Below are 15,765 nucleotides of genomic sequence, written 5' to 3' on the forward strand. Positions count from 1 at the left end.
AACAGCAGCAGGGAAGGGGCTTGTGGAGAGCCTCCCGACCTGGGATCCACAATCCAGTGCCCCAAGCACCAAGCTGGACCCAGAAATAGTAGTTGTGGATTTTCCCCCACAGCATTAAGGAAGAAACTCCAGTGCAGGAATTTGGGGTAGAAAGGATTTGTGGGTGGGGACTAGCAAGTCCAGGGTCCTAAGTGGACCAGGGGTAAGGAAATGGAGGGGTGAATGAGAAGGTAAATAAAATGGTTGCCATGGAGTCTGAACAAGTTAGAGAAGTAAAGGAAGCAGGAGGGCAGATGGGTTGGGAAGATGGGCAGGAAACAAGGGACACAGTGGTAACCGCAGGGTCAAAGAGGGGCTTTGATGGGGAGGAAGGATGGTGTGAACAGCAAAGGCAAAAGGAAGAGTCCCACGTTTCAGAGTTGGAGCAGTTGGAGACACAATGAGGCGGCATTGTAGAACCAGGAGCTGAGGTTAAAGGCCAGAAGCAAGGTAGGACCCGGGCTGCCTGGGTGGCTCAGTAGGGTAAGCGTCAGACTTCAGCTTAGGTCAAGATTTCCCAGTTCGTGAGCGCGAGCCCTGAATTAGGCTCTGTGCTGACAGCTCAGTCCTGGAGCCTGCTTCAGATTCCATGTCTCCCTCTGCCCCTCTCCTGCTCATGCTCTCTCTTTGTCTCAAAAATAAATAAACACTGAAAAAAATTGTTAAAGAAGACGCAGGGAAGGACCAAGGAGCGATGAGGTTGGGTTAGTGGCAGGTGCACAGGGGAAGCAGTACAGGTAGCAGTTAAATGTTCTACACACCCACAGGGCCCACACTGAATTTCGTTTTCATCTTGACTAGTCTTGTGTCTTTAGAGAAGTCACTGAAGTTCATTGAGCCTTGGCTTCCTAATGTATAAAATGGGAAGCATAATACCTGCACTCACCACACTGTTTTCAGGATTAAAATGAGAACATACGTGTAAAATCCAACCCTGGGAAGATCGTGAGATATGGTCAATACTGCTGCTCTACAGACTTCCTCCCCCTGCCCCACAGAATAAGAGATGCCAGATAAAATGAACTGAAAGGATAGCTAAGAAAATTGCAGTGGATATTTTTGGTCACCAGCCCCACATCCATTCTTCTTTTTTTTTTTTTTTTTTCTTCCTAATAGTTCTCTGATTCTTGTCAAGTTTTATAAAGCTCTCCCCACCCCACGCAGCCTATGGGTTTCAGGGAAGGCTGATTCCGACCCCAGCCCCAGGAATGGGTCTGGTAATCTAAAAGTAATCCAGGCCCCTGGACCCAGGGGTTACTCAGCAAGAGGTGTGTGCCCTGATTCAGGCCAAAGACCAGTGATACACAAAGGAAGTATCCTAGAAATTTCTGGGAAAGAAGTTTCCTGGATTTTAAAAGGAATTATCTTCTCTTCCGCCACGTGTTGCATTATGTGCATGTGAAGGCCGTGCTTTCATAAACTGCTTTCTGTTTCACCTTTTTAAAGGCTGAATCCAGCTCCAATCATGTTTGTCCTCAAGACTTGTGGCTTCAAATAAGCACAAAGAGGCCAAGGATTTCCTATCCCAGTATCCCACAAACCTAAGGATAGATACAGGAGCTATGCTGAATAAATACATTAGTGTTTTCATTTCTTTCAAATAAAAAGTGTGATGACTCTTTGCTGGGTCTGGATTCAGCTTTGTGGGTGACTAGGGGTAAGCACACCATGACACCCTGCTCTCCCCTTTCTCCCCAATGCAGCTCATGGACTCCCTCCCTAGCAGCACCTGAGAGCAGTGCTATTATTACTGAATCTCCTCCAGATGGCAGGTGGCCAGTCTCTCCCAGAGTTCTGCCATGTATACTTACAGGAGGGACCAAGCACTGACCTCAGAGATGGTCTAGGGCAAAGACCTCTTTATAGGTGGATTTTGGAAACTCAAGTTCACATAAACCAATTAATGAAAGATATACCAGTGGTGACAGGTCTTCTGGCTCTTGGTCTAGTATTGTTCACTCTGTTACTCGCTTGTCTTAGAAACAGAACTGGGCTCATTTTTGAAGTAGCCAACCCAGCTTCCCATTGATAGCAGGAGCTTCCCCAGAATCACTTTGTCAAAGCCTTTTTTAAAATGGTATTTTGGGGGCACCTGGATGGCTCATTTGGTTGAACGTCCAACTCTTGATTTCAGCTCAGGTCATGATCCCAGGGTTGTGGGATCGAGCCCCGCACTGGGCTCTGCCCTGGGCATGGAGCCTACTTAAGACTCTCTCTCTCTCCCTCTGCTCCTCCTGCACTCACATGTACATGCTCTCTCTCTCTCTGTCTCTCTCTCTGTCTCTCTCTCAAATAAATAAATACACACACACACACACACACACACACACACACATATTGGTATTTTTAAACTATACTTTTAACATTAAAAATAAAACAAAATTTTAAGCAAATAGAACAATCCTGGGGTTACATCTTTTTATGTTTTCAGAGCAATTCTGTGTGACTTGGTTTTCTCATTAGTGAGAAGACTATCCCTCCGCCTATAGAACCACAAAGTGTGCCTGGTGTATGTCTGTGCATGCTAAAGTAGAATGCTATCTGCCTAAGGCTCTCTGTACAGACCCATGATTGAGGCCATCACAATGGTGTCAGAATGACCTAGAATCCGCAGCATCTCACAGCAGTTCACAGGCAAATAGTTTAGAGTCAGATCAGGAACCACACAGTAGAAGCACCTGGGTGGCTCAGTCCGTTAAGTGTCTGACTCTTGATCTCAGGGTCGTGAATTCAAGCCCTGCGTTGGACTCCATGCTGGGTGGGGAGCCTACTTAAAAAAAAACAACAACACACACACACTGAAGAATGTGATTTTTTTTTCCATCCTCCTTCCTGCTTCTGCTAAGACTTACTAAAACCACCAGGGAGGAAGGAAGAGAGGGAGGATAGCAACTTTTATTAGGTGAGACTGTAAACTGACAGATACGCCCTGATATGTCGGTTTCGTTTTATAAAACATTTCACACATTTTGCACTTGGTGAACCCTCAAGCTGTCTATTCCTCTGTAAAACAAATGACAAAGCCTCAAAAGTACCGAAGATCTGATCTACGTTGTGACACCCACAAAGAGCTCAACATCCAGATACCACTTAGCTGTTGTTGAAACTGAACTCCTGAGTCCTCAGTTACTCTCCACCTGCTTTGTGGTAGGGTAGGGACAGGGTTTCAAGTTGCACATCTGACAGACTCAGGCCAAGGTAAGATAGTGCAAGCGCAGAAAACTCTGCCAAGATTCGTTTTTAAAGCAACAGGTTTCTGTCCCACAAACTGATGTTGTTCCAAAGGTCATCCGTTCACGGTCCAGAGGCCACTTGGCTTTTTCTAAACCACTTTACAGATGACCTAACTTAGGAAAGAATCTCATGCCCCGAGTCCACTTCTTTCAGGGAACATTTACTTAGCATTTGAATGAGTTGGCTTCCCAGGAGGGCCAGTGGTTTAACCTTGGCCTCTGTTCTGTTGTGGACTGCGGGTTGTTCAGGCTGTTAGTCTAACCTTTGAAGCCCTCTGTTAGGTTCTCAGGATGGAGGCGCAGAGTCCTGGAGCTCTGTGTCTCTGTACATACTCTGGCTGTTGAAAGCTGCTAACATACAAGCATACATTGCACCCCCACCACTACCACCAGTTGAAATGGCAGCAGACAAAATTTGGGGCAAAAGAGTCCAGACTGTAGAATCTGCAACTGTTGGTAAATAGCCAGAACGTGGGTTTGTTCACTGTTTGGGTCTAGGGTCAGCAGGGCGATCTACGTTCACTTACTTGGTTTTCTTTCCTCATACGGAGTACCTTTCTAGAGTTGGTGCGGAGCCACACTGGGTATGCAGAGGGGTGACTCTTGTCTGAGGACTGCTGTAGTGAACACAGTCTTTAAAAATGGTCACTCATTCCAGGATTGAGACCTGATCAGTACCTACAATACTATACAAATGACTAAAAGAGAAGAGTGCCTGACTATCCAAGGATCAATTTTCAGTTCCACAGAGCAGAGCAGAATTCTCCAAAGGCAGAGAGACATAAGTGTCCCAGAGGTATTAGAACCTGGAACCAGCAAGTCGTTTTCAGTTTTCCAGTCTGAGAAGGAGCCCAGCAGAGTTGAGTGTAGCTGATAGCAGCAGTCTTCCTTAACCAGCATCTGATGGGGTTTGTACCTTCTTCCACTGATAAAGAGGAGTGTTCCCCCGGACAATTTAAAGAATTTCTACATCACTCAGCCCAATTCTTAAAAATCTTTTTAATGTTTATTCATTTTTGAGAGAGAGCGAGCGAGAGAGAGAGAGAGAGCGTGAGCAGGGGAGGGAGGGGCAGAGAGAGAGGGAGACACAGAATCTGAAGCAGGCTCCAGGCTCCAAACTGTCAGCCCAGAGCCCAACAGAGGGCTCAAACTCATGAACTGCGAGATTATGACCTGAGCTGAAGTTGGACACTTAACCGACTGAGCCACCCAGGCACCCCAACTCAGCCCAATTTTTCTTTCCTCTCCGAGCAATGCAACGTCCACATTCCTCAAAAAGTGACATGCTTTTCCACCCCACTTGAACCTTCTACGGGTGTCAATCCCAGTTTCTTTACCGGTGCCAGTCCCAGTTAATTTGTGGGTGAGATTGCTCACCAAGGATCCGGCTAAAAGAATCACAGAGCACTGGCTTGAGTACTTCAAATAACTTGATTCAACCCCACAACAGCTCCAGAGGTAAATACTGTCATTATTCCCGTATTGCTGAGAAATACAATGGGTTCAGAGAGCTTAATACATTTCCTAAGGAGAAACATCTGAAGGGGGCAGGGACAAGTTTTGAGTCCCAGGAAGCCTAAACCCAGGCTTCTCTTCTGCACAAACTGTAGTATTCTGAGAAGGTTCTTGTTTGAGCTCAGCAGGTCTGTACCATCACAGGCCATGTGATGTCTCCGTCCTCTTATCCTTTTCCCTCTATTGGAACCATGTCCAAGTATCTGCAGTCAATCGTGCAGCTTGTCCTGACATCATTTGACATAACCCCATCATTTACCTATTAAGTCCCCCTGGCTCTTCTCTAATGTACTCCAAGTACAGTTTGGAGCCCAGGGAATCAAAACACAGAGGGAAATGTGGGCCCAGCATGCTCTGGATAGAACCCAATTAAAATGTGGTCATGCCAGCAATTTACAATAGGCATATATTATTTTAAAAAGGTTATTATCAAGTTAAAAACACAATATTCAGATAGACTTACAGAAAACTAACAAGTCTCTGCTAATTTATCTGTAGACCACTGGTATAATTAAAGAAGTCGAGTACTGTTATTCTGTACCCCTTATATTTATAGTCCTTATAATATTATTTGTAGCTTTTATAAGAAGGCTAACTGGGGCTCCTGGGTAGCTCAGTCACTTAAGCATCCGACTCTTGATGGCAGCTCAGGTCATGATCTTATGGTTCGTGGGTTCAAGCCCTGCATTGGACTCCATGCCGACAGTGTGGAGCCTGCTTGGGATTCTCTCTCTTTCCCTCTCTCTCTACCCTTCCCAAGTTCTCTCTCTCTCTCTCTCTCTCCATCTCTCTTCTTCTCTCTCTCTCTCTCAAAATTAATAAAATAAACTTTAAAAAAATTTTTAAAGAAGGCTAACTCTCTTTCATCTCAAGTAAGATTCCTTTCCTAAATATGAAAAATTCTAGGGGCACCTGGGTGGCTCGGTCGGTTAAGCGTCCGACTTCGGCTCAGGTCACGATCTCGCGGTCCGTGAGTTCGAGCCCCGCGTCAGGCTCTGGGCTGATGGCTCAGAGCCTGGAGCCTGTTTCCGATTCTGTGTCTCCCTCTCTCTCTGCCCCTCCCCCGTTCATGCTCTGTCTCTCTCTGTCTCAAAAATAAATGTTAAAAAAAAAAATTTAAAAAAAAAAAAAAATTCTAACTGATCCTTAGTCCTTCCAAGAAAGGTAAGATCCATGACATTTACACATGCTCTGTGGGAAACTAAACATTGCCCTTTTTTTTAATAGTCCAGCTTACCTTGTTAAGACTGACTTTTGTTCCTGGGTGACTCAGTCAGTTAAGCATCCGACTTCAGCTCAAGTCATAATCTCATGGTTTATGGGTTCAACCCTGCACTGGGGCTCTGTTCTGACAGCTCAGAGCCTGGAGCCTGCTTCAGATTCTGTGTTTCCCTCTCTCTCTGCCCTCTCCTGGTCATGTTCTCTCTCTTTCTGAAAAATAAATAAACATTTAAAACAAAAAAAGCTTTTGTTCAAAAAGACAAATTATTAGAATTGACAGTGAAAGAGTCCTGTGAATCATAATGACTTCGCTAGTTGGCATTATTTATTTCTCATTGGCTTTGCTCTTTAGTTGGTGGTGTAAACCCAAGTATCTATTTTGCTCTTGGAAATTATAAACTTATCAAGAATGGGAACAATGATTTCTCTATAGAATGCATTTTCAGGAAGCCTGTGGATTAATAACTGCTTGTTCTGAGAAATAACCAGGGTTGTACCCTCTAACCTGTAGGAGTTATGCATTCCTTGTATATTTCTCCTTCCTCCCCCTCCTCCTCCTCCTCCTCTTCTTCTTCTTCTTCTTCTTCTTCTTCTTCTTCTTCAATTCTCAAGTTAGTTAACATACAGTGTAATCTTGGCTTCAGGAGTAGAATCCAGTGATTCATCACTTACACACAACAGCCAGTGCTCGTCCCAACAAGTACCCTCCTTAATGCCCATCACCCATTTTCCCCACCCCTTTCAACCCTCAGTTTGTTCTCTGTACTTAAGAGTCTTTTATGTCTTGCCTCCCTCTCTGTTTTTATCTTATTTTTCTTTCCCTTCCCCTATGATCATCTGTTAAGTTTCTCAAATTCCACATGTAAGTGAAATCATGTAATACCTGTCTTTCTCTGACTTATTTCACTTAGCATAATACCCTCCAGTTCCATCCATGTTGTTTCAAATGGTAAGACTTCATTCTTTTTCATCGCCAAGTAGTATTCCATTGTATATATATACCACATCTTCTTAATTCATTCATCAATTGATGGACATTTGGGCTCTTTCCATAATTTGGCTATTGTTCATATCCTTGTATACTTCTTTTTTTTTTTTTTTGCCCTTAACCATCAGTTAATAAATCAGGAATTCCTAAATATCCAAAAGACCTAGTCAAGTTTGCCCAACTGTTTTATAAACATGGTGGCAGTATTTCTGGGTTGTTTTGTTTTGTTTTAAGCAAATACTACTCCGGTAATTGTAAAAAAAAAAAAAAAAAAAAGCAAACAAAAAGGCAAGGGAAAACAAAGGTGTATGAAACAGGTTCTGATTCAAGAAGTGATCTGTGCACTTACGTTTGTCATCCTTCTTTCCCACTTCCTACTGAAGTGATAAAGAATGTAAAAGAATCTAAATCCACAGTCACAAAGACAGTGAAGGATGAGTTGATGACGAGCAGTTAAGAGATTTCAGTTAACTTCTGGGAGATGGAAAGAGGGTGCAAATGTGTAGTCAGAGGGGGCAAAGTACAGGGAATGTGCCAGAAGGGCTCCAGGGAAGTGGGTCTTCTCTGCCTGACAGATGCCCAGAGTAGGTTTGGACTGAAGTCTGCACGTAAGAAGAGACTGAGAAAGAGGCTGAAAACGGAATGCTAAAAGGCAAGATTTTCAAAATGCTGCGGCATAGTTATTTAGGACCTAGAATTCTATTCATCTAAAACATCTGTCAAAAATTAAAGCAGATAAGGTTCAGTTGCTATATACCCTTTTGAATGCTGGAGGATGTACTCCAAAAGAAATGGAGAAACCCAAGGAAGAGAAAAAAGATATAAAATACAAGCAGTTGAGGAACCAAACCAGGATGAGAGCAATGCAAATGATTAAAGTGTTTGGGTTCCAAGAAGAACACCACATGGGCGCCTGGGAGGCTCAGTCGGTCAAGTGTCTGACTTCAGCTGAGGTCATGATCTCACGGTTCGTGGGTTCGAGCCCCATCTAGCTCTGCGCTGACAGCACAGATCCTGGAGCCTGCTTCAGATTCTGTCTCCCTCTGCCCCTCCCCCACTCGCACTCTGTCTCTCTGTCTCTCAAAAATAAACATTAAAAAAATTAAAAAAAAAAAACACCACTATGAAGAACGGACTGCATTCCAGGCAATATATAAAATAAGTAAGAAACTGTGGAGGAGGGGGTAGGGAGAGACTGATGGCAAAAGAATGTTTCTTCTTCATTAAGAAAGGAAGTTAGGATTGCCTGGCTGGCTTAGTCTCAAAAAGCAGGTGACTCTTGATCTCAAGGTCGTGAGTTCAAGACCCATGTTGGGCACATAGATATCTTAAATAAAACTTGGGGCGTCTGGGTGGCTCAGTTGATTCAGCATCCAACGTTTGATTTCAGCTCAGGTCATGATCTGTGGGATTGAGACCCCTGTCAGGCTGCACACTAAGTGTGGAGTCTGCTTAAGATTTTCTCTCTCTCCCACTACCCCTCTCCCCCGCTTACACACACACACACACACACACACACTCTCTCTCTCAAATAAAATTTTTAAAAATTCTAATTTAAAAAACAAAAAAAAATTTTTTTAAGGAAATTAGAGCTCCAAGGAATAAATCTGCACAAGAAATTGATAATCCTTATAAGAAGCAAACTAAATTATAGGGTAATTTTGAGCAGTTGATGGAATATGAGACAGAAGAATCTTGATACCCTAATACCAGACATTCACTCACCGCAGCATAAGGGAATACAACACTACATCTTTGGAGAAGGAAACATAATCATTGCTCAAGGCAAAGGAAATTGACTTTTATGTGAATGATATGTACCTAGATGTAATAATATAATCAGTTTGCTGATTCTCAACTTTTAGACCCTACCCAACAAGGACAGCTTGATGATTGTAGAACAGAATGAAAAATGTTGTCAGCTTTGATTGTGTAAAAGCAAAGGCACCCATGGCAGAGGCCAGAAAATGGAAGGAGAGGAATTGGAGGGAAGAATGGAAATTTTATTTTATTTTTTTTAATTTTTTTTATTTTTTATTTATTTTTGGGACAGAGAGAGACAGAGCATGAATGGGGGAGGGGCAGAGAGAGAGAGGGAGACACAGAATCGGAAACAGGCTCCAGGCTCCGAGCCATCAGCCCAGAGCCTGACGCAGGGCTCGAACTCACGGACTGCGAGATCGTGACCTGGCTGAAGTCGGACGCTTAACCGACTGCGCCACCCAGGCGCCCCAAGAATGGAAATTTTAATATTCTCATTCTATTTGTGGGGAGTGGGTGTTTGTGTATAAAATGGATGGAAGAAGAAATAGGAGTTAAAGCATATTACTTGTAGTTATGAATATAACCAATTAAAATGATTTGAAGCAATAATTTGGTGATGGACAAAATTGGGAGCAGAGGGAGAGGAAAGGCAAGATTTAGTGTAAGTGAATAAAAATCTAATCTCTCATTGTTTGAAGTTAATAGATACTTTTTAAGTTAAGAATCAAGAAATAGAAATAGAAGCTTATGGTGGTAACATCCAGAAGAATTAAGACCAGATATTTTGGAAAAGCGCTTGTTTCTGAGAAGTGGGAAGAAAGAAACAGAAGAGGGAAAACAACTGATCTTTTTTTCAAAAAACCTTAACTATTTGTTTTTTTTTTTTTTTTTTTCTCTTTTAACCGTGTCCATGCATACTTTGAGGTAATGGTAGGTACTGGTTGAATTATGGAAACTACTGGAAATTTGACTTGTATATCTATCTTTGAAATTACTGTGGTCGTTGCCTTATAAGTAGTTAGCTCAGTGAGTTATAGTTTTTTTGCTTATTTGATTCCACAGCACAGTTTTGAAAATCACCCAGAAAAAGTGATGTGTGGCTTGAGCTGACTTTTTAATGGGATAAAATTAAAATTTGGTTTGAAGTCTGTATGACTTCCCATAAGGAAACTGGTGACATTGTGGTTTCCTGGGTGTACCCTGAAATTACAGGTGCACATGTGACACAGTGGGAATTAGCCAGACACCTGAGCACCCACTTTTAGCTAGGGAAATCACCAGCGCTTACAAATAGCAGAATGGGCTTGTGGGGCCCCCTACTGCCATGTTGGCAAACTGCATCTTCCTGGGCAGCATTCCAGGGTGATTTTTTTTTTTTTTTAATAGTAGTAATAGTAATACTCTGAGCCTGAAGGGAGAAGATATGAGTAGTGGTGGGAGAACTGGGACTCCATGTGCATTTATTTATGTGTTTTAATAAATATGATTTCCAAAATTAGTTACATAACAATTTGAGAAATTTGAACGTGGACTGCACATTAAATGATATTTGGGTATTATTGTTAATGTTCTAATGATGATGCTACGGTTATATAGAGTGTCCTTGGGTGCCTGGATGGCTCAGTCAGTTAAGCATCTGACTCTTGATTTCAGCTCAGGTCATGATCTCATGGTTGGTGGGATAGAGCCCTTTATCGGGCTCCGTGCTGTCGGCTGCTTGGGATTCTCTCTACCTCTCTCTCTGCCCCTCCCCCACTCGAGCTCACTCACGCTCTCTCTCAAAGTAAATACACAAACATTAAAAAATATATAAGTTCAATTTTCTCAACTTGTTTGTAGTGCCCTTATTTTGGGAAATTCATGCTCAAGTATTTAGGAGTGAAATATACCATCTACAGCTGACTCTCAGATGGTGTCCTTACTCATTCAGTTAAAGCCAAAGCCTTACGAGGTCATTTTCCCATGGAAATCCTCTCTTATCTTCCATAATTGATTTGGAGTTGGGAAGCAGCTGTTAAGCCCAGGACTACATTTCTAGATTCTTTGCAGCTAAAGGGCACACAGTGACCACTTTGAACTCTATGTCCACGTCCAATCGCTTCTCGGCCTTTTGGCTAAGATCAAGTGTATGGCCACGTCGGTGACAAAACCTTTAAGAAGGTGATGTACCCTCGGGGTGCCTGGCTGGCTCAGTCCATAGAGCATGCAACTCTTGATCTTGGGTTCATCAGTTCAAGCCCTATGTTGGGTATAGAGTTTACTTTAACAACAACAACAAAAGCTGGTATATACTCTTAACACACTCTTTCCCCCTCTGCAGACTGGATCCCCTAAACCGGAATATAAAACAGTAGAACAGTCTGATTGTGTTCGCTCACAGGTAGGTGTATGCGTGCCCCATGACACAGAGACCCACTTCTGAGAATATATCTTAGAGAATTGATCTTACAGAACCTAAGGACACAGGGACAGTTTATGCACCATTACTGGTGGTGGTGAGAGTCAGAAGTAGCCAAGGTGATCGTCACTATGGAACCAGGGTAAAATATGGGGCACACGCTGTGACATGCTAAGCAGGTTTTAGAAGCCCCAAACTATTTGTACCTAGAAAATATGGAGAAAGCTTAAAACCTTGGTGATAGTGGATACCTATAAGAGGGAGAAAACAGGAGTGGAGAGTGGCGCCTGACACAATCAGAAGGTGATGGCCCACCCTGACCCGAGGACGTGTAACTAGCTGGTTCCTTCTACTGTAGCAAACAGATCAGGCACCACCTTTGGGAACCTCCCCTGGTCCCCCCAGCCCTGGGGGTTCCCACAGCATCCTTTACACCTATCCAGCCCAGCACAAGATTCTTGACTTTTTTTTTAAGTTTATTTATTTTGAGAGAGCGCGCGTGCTCAAGTGAGGGAGGGGCAGAGAGAGAATGGGGGAGAGAGAGAGAAGTCCAAGCAGGCTCAATACTGCCAGCACAGAGTCTGACACAGGGCTTAAACCTAAGGACCGTGAGATCATGACCTGAGCTGAAGTCAGATGCCTAACGAATTGAGCCACCTAGGTGCCCCTTTTCTTTCTTTCTTTTTCTTCCTCTTCTTCTTCTTCTTCTTCTTCTTCTTCTTCTTCTTCTTCTTCTAGAGAGAAAGAGAGAAAGCATTTGAGAGGGGGGCAGAGAGGCAGAGGGTGGGAGACAGAGAGAGGGAGAGGGAGAATCTTAGGCAGGCTGAGGCAGGACTCGAAACCATGACCCTGGGATCGTGATTTGAGCCAAAATCAAGACTCGGGTATTCAACCAACTGAGCCACCAAGGCACCCCAGGGTTTTGGACTCCTTACTTGCCTGTGTCCATTCTCTTAGGACTGTGAGCTCTGTGAGTATGTTTCATCTCAAGAACCTTTATATTTGGCCTAGTATTTGGCAAGTAGTAAGTTCTTTTTTTGTTTCCTCTCTCTGATACAAAATTTTGCTTTAGAGATGGAAAAAAGTAGTTGTGAAAATAGTTTCTAAAATTGTAGACCTTTTCAAAATTCACATATAGCTAATGCATGTTGTTATATTAGTTTCGGATGCAAAATATAATGATTCAACAATTCTGTACATTACTCAGTGCTCATCACAAGTGCACTCTTAATCTCCTTCACCTATTTCCCATCCCCCCACCCCACCCCCCTCTGGCAACCACCAGTTCTCCCTATTTCAGAATCTATTTTGGGAGCACCCAGCTGGTGCAATGGTTGGAGCTTGGGGACTCTTGATCTTGGGGTTGTGAGTGTGAGCCCCACATTGGGTGTAGAGATTACTTGGTTAAGTATCAGACTCTTGACAGGCGCCCGGGTGGCTCAGTCAGCAAAGCGTCTGACTTCGGCTCGGGTCATGATCTCGCGGTTCATGGGTTCAGTCCTCACTATTATTGAGGAGCCTGCATGGAATTCTCTCTCCTCTCTCTGCCCCTACCCTGCTTGTGTTCTCTCTCTCTCAAAATAAATAAGTAAACTTTAAAAAAGAAAGAAAGAAAAAAATTTTAATTAAAAAAAATTTTTTAATGTTTATTTATTTTTGAGAGAGACAGAGCGTGAGCTGGGGAGGGGCAGAGAGAGAGGGAGACATGGAATCCGAAGCAGGCTCCAGGCTCTGAGCTGTCAGCACAGCTTGACACGGGGCTTGAACTCATGGACCTCGAGATCATAACCTGAGCTGAAGTCAGATGCTTAACCAACTGAACCACCCAGGTGCCCCAAATTAAAATTTTTTTTAAAAGAGTCCTATTTTTGTCTCTTTTTTTTCTTTGTTCATTTGTTTTGAGCATATGATGCAATTCTTGAATTTGCAATTAATACATTGTGAGTACATACAATTATTCATAACTACACATCTTTTAAAAGTATCAATTCTTTGGGGCACCTGGGGGTTCAGTCAGTTGAGTGTCGGCCTCTTTATTTAGGCTGAGGTCATAATCCCAGGGTCATGGGACCAAGCCCCCAGTCAGGCTCCGTGCTGAGCATGGAGCCCGTTTGATATTCCCTCTCCTTCCCTCCCTTCCTCTGCCCCTTTCCCCCACTTGTACTCTCTCTCTCTAAGACAGAAGAAACTTTTACAGTATTAATTCTTTCATTGTTTGCCAATTGAAAACTCCTAGTTCCGAAGGGATAGCAGCACACAGATTCTACATCCACTATCCAGGCCATATTAATATCACTGATTGTACACTGGTGGGTAAAACAGGTAACAAAGCAAAACCAAAATGACAGAGATAAAGAAGAGATTGGTAACATTTTAGCCTGAGAGACGCTACCCCAAAGGCAAGAAATAAAAAAAAGTAGGGGCACCTGGGTTGGTTAAGTTTCTGGCTTTGGTTCAGGCCATGATCTCAGGGTTCTCATGGGTTTTAGTCCTGTGTCAGGCTCACTGCAGTCCATGCAGAGCCTGCTTGGGATCCTGTCTCCCTCTCTCTCTGCTCCTCTCCAGCATGTACATGCTCTGTCTCTCTCTCTCTCAAAAATAAGTAAAGATTTAAAAAAAGACTTATTGGGACGCTTGGGTGGCTCAGTCGGTTGGGCGGCCAACTTCAGCTCAGGTCATGATCTCGCGGTCGGTGAGTTCGAGCCCCGCGTCGGGCTCTGGGCTGATGGCTCAGAGCCTGGAGCCTGTTTCGGATTCTGTGTCTCCCTCTCTCTCTCTGACCCTCCCCCGTTCATGCTCTGTCTCTCTCTGTCTCAAAAATAAATGTTAAAAAAAAAAATACATTAAAAAAATAAAGCAGCAAGTATCATATAGCAAAATACCATGGAAAAGTGATATTTTACCACCATGTGGCCCCAGGAAAACAAACCAGAACCAAACGAAAACCCTGGAAAAGATGCGGTTCTAAGTCATTAAGTCATCCTCCGGCTCACCCCTTGACCCTACATGTGATCTCAGGCACTTCAGCTGTCTGGGACTCAGTTTCCTCCCCTATAAAATCAGGAGTTGCACTAGATGCACCTTCAGGTCCCTTCAGCTCAAACCTCCCCCTCATTCTACAGAACCGGATCTTTCTGACCTCTGAAGGGAAGATCAGAACTCCCAAGAACACTTTGTAAGACTTCTAACTGGACTGGCTGGCTATGAGCCCTTCTGTTGGTCCGTTGGCCAAATAACAATGAGTCCATCATAGAGCCCCTAAATGGGTCAATTTGGATGCGCAGCAGGTGCTTTGAAAAGCTACTGCTTTAGGCCAAACGAGCGGGACCGGCTTGGAGTTGCCTTGGAGATGCAAATACGGATGGCAGGCGGAACTGTAAATCATTCTGTGCTCAGGACTCTCTCTCTTTGTCCCACCCTCCCATCGTGCTTTCCAACCCTGGGAGCCATTTTCAGGGTGAGCAGAGGAATCTGTGGAATGTTCATTTGTTTCTATTGTTTCCCACAAGCCGTCTTTGTTTTTGTTTTTTTGTTTTTAACTTGAATATCTAACATCCCCTCTTCAAACCAGGACTCAGTAAAAAAAAAAAACAAACAAACAAACAAAAAACAAAAAACAAAAAACGGTGCTTCATGCTATTTGCAGTAGCCGAAAACTGGAAACTCAAATGCTCGTTAAAAATGGGATGAGTAAGTGACTGGTGGAACATTCACATAACAAAGTGGTAGACGACAGTGACCAGGAAGGAACTGCAACCGGCGACAGCCACATGGGTGAGTGTCCCTGACTAAATGAAGAGAATATGACTCTTCAGAGAAATGAAGAGAAGAAGCCAGAGAATATGACTCCACTTACATCAAGTTCAGCAGTTAAAAAGGAGACAAAAGGAATCTATCCTTCTAAATCACCCTGATGGGGACTAACAACTAAAGGAGAGGCCAAGGGGAGCCTTCTAGTGTCCTAGTAACATTCGGCCTCTTGGTCGGGGCTCTGGTTATACGGGTATATTTTATATGGGTACATCCACTTTGTAAAACTTCATGAAGTTGCACGCTTATGTCCATTTTTTGTAAGGAAGTAACACTTCAACAATATTACATACATTTTAACAATTAAATAAATATGCATGTATATTTTAAAGCTGGGACTGCCAGTGGGGGGAGGGGGGGAGATTATTACATCACAGAAAATATAAAAGCTTTCCAAAGTTCAGAAACACACACACAGTGGCAGGGGGTGGGGGAATCTTGATACTATACAGAAACAGGATTCCCATTTGTGAATCAGGAGTATGATTTGGGGGGGAAACAAAGGCTTCGACCCTCAGGAGATGGGAAGGAAGCAGCCTTGAGGAGGAAACAGAATTAGTCAGCAGTAAAGTATGACTCACTCAAGAATACGAACAATCCAGCACTGTCCTTTGTCATTTGGACTCTGAACAAAAGTTGGTGAAATTATTCTAAGGTGTGAGTGAGTGAGGGGGTGTGCCCCAGAACACTATTTACTCAGCTTGATTTCTCCCTGTGGTAAATAAACACTTCTATCCCACGTAAGCTCCCCCTTCCCATTTGAAAATAGTTCATATATCATCAGGTATATGATGTGA

The sequence above is a fragment of the Prionailurus bengalensis genome, chromosome A1 (genome assembly GCF_016509475.1).
Source record: "Prionailurus bengalensis isolate Pbe53 chromosome A1, Fcat_Pben_1.1_paternal_pri, whole genome shotgun sequence".
NCBI lineage: Eukaryota > Metazoa > Chordata > Mammalia > Carnivora > Felidae > Prionailurus > Prionailurus bengalensis.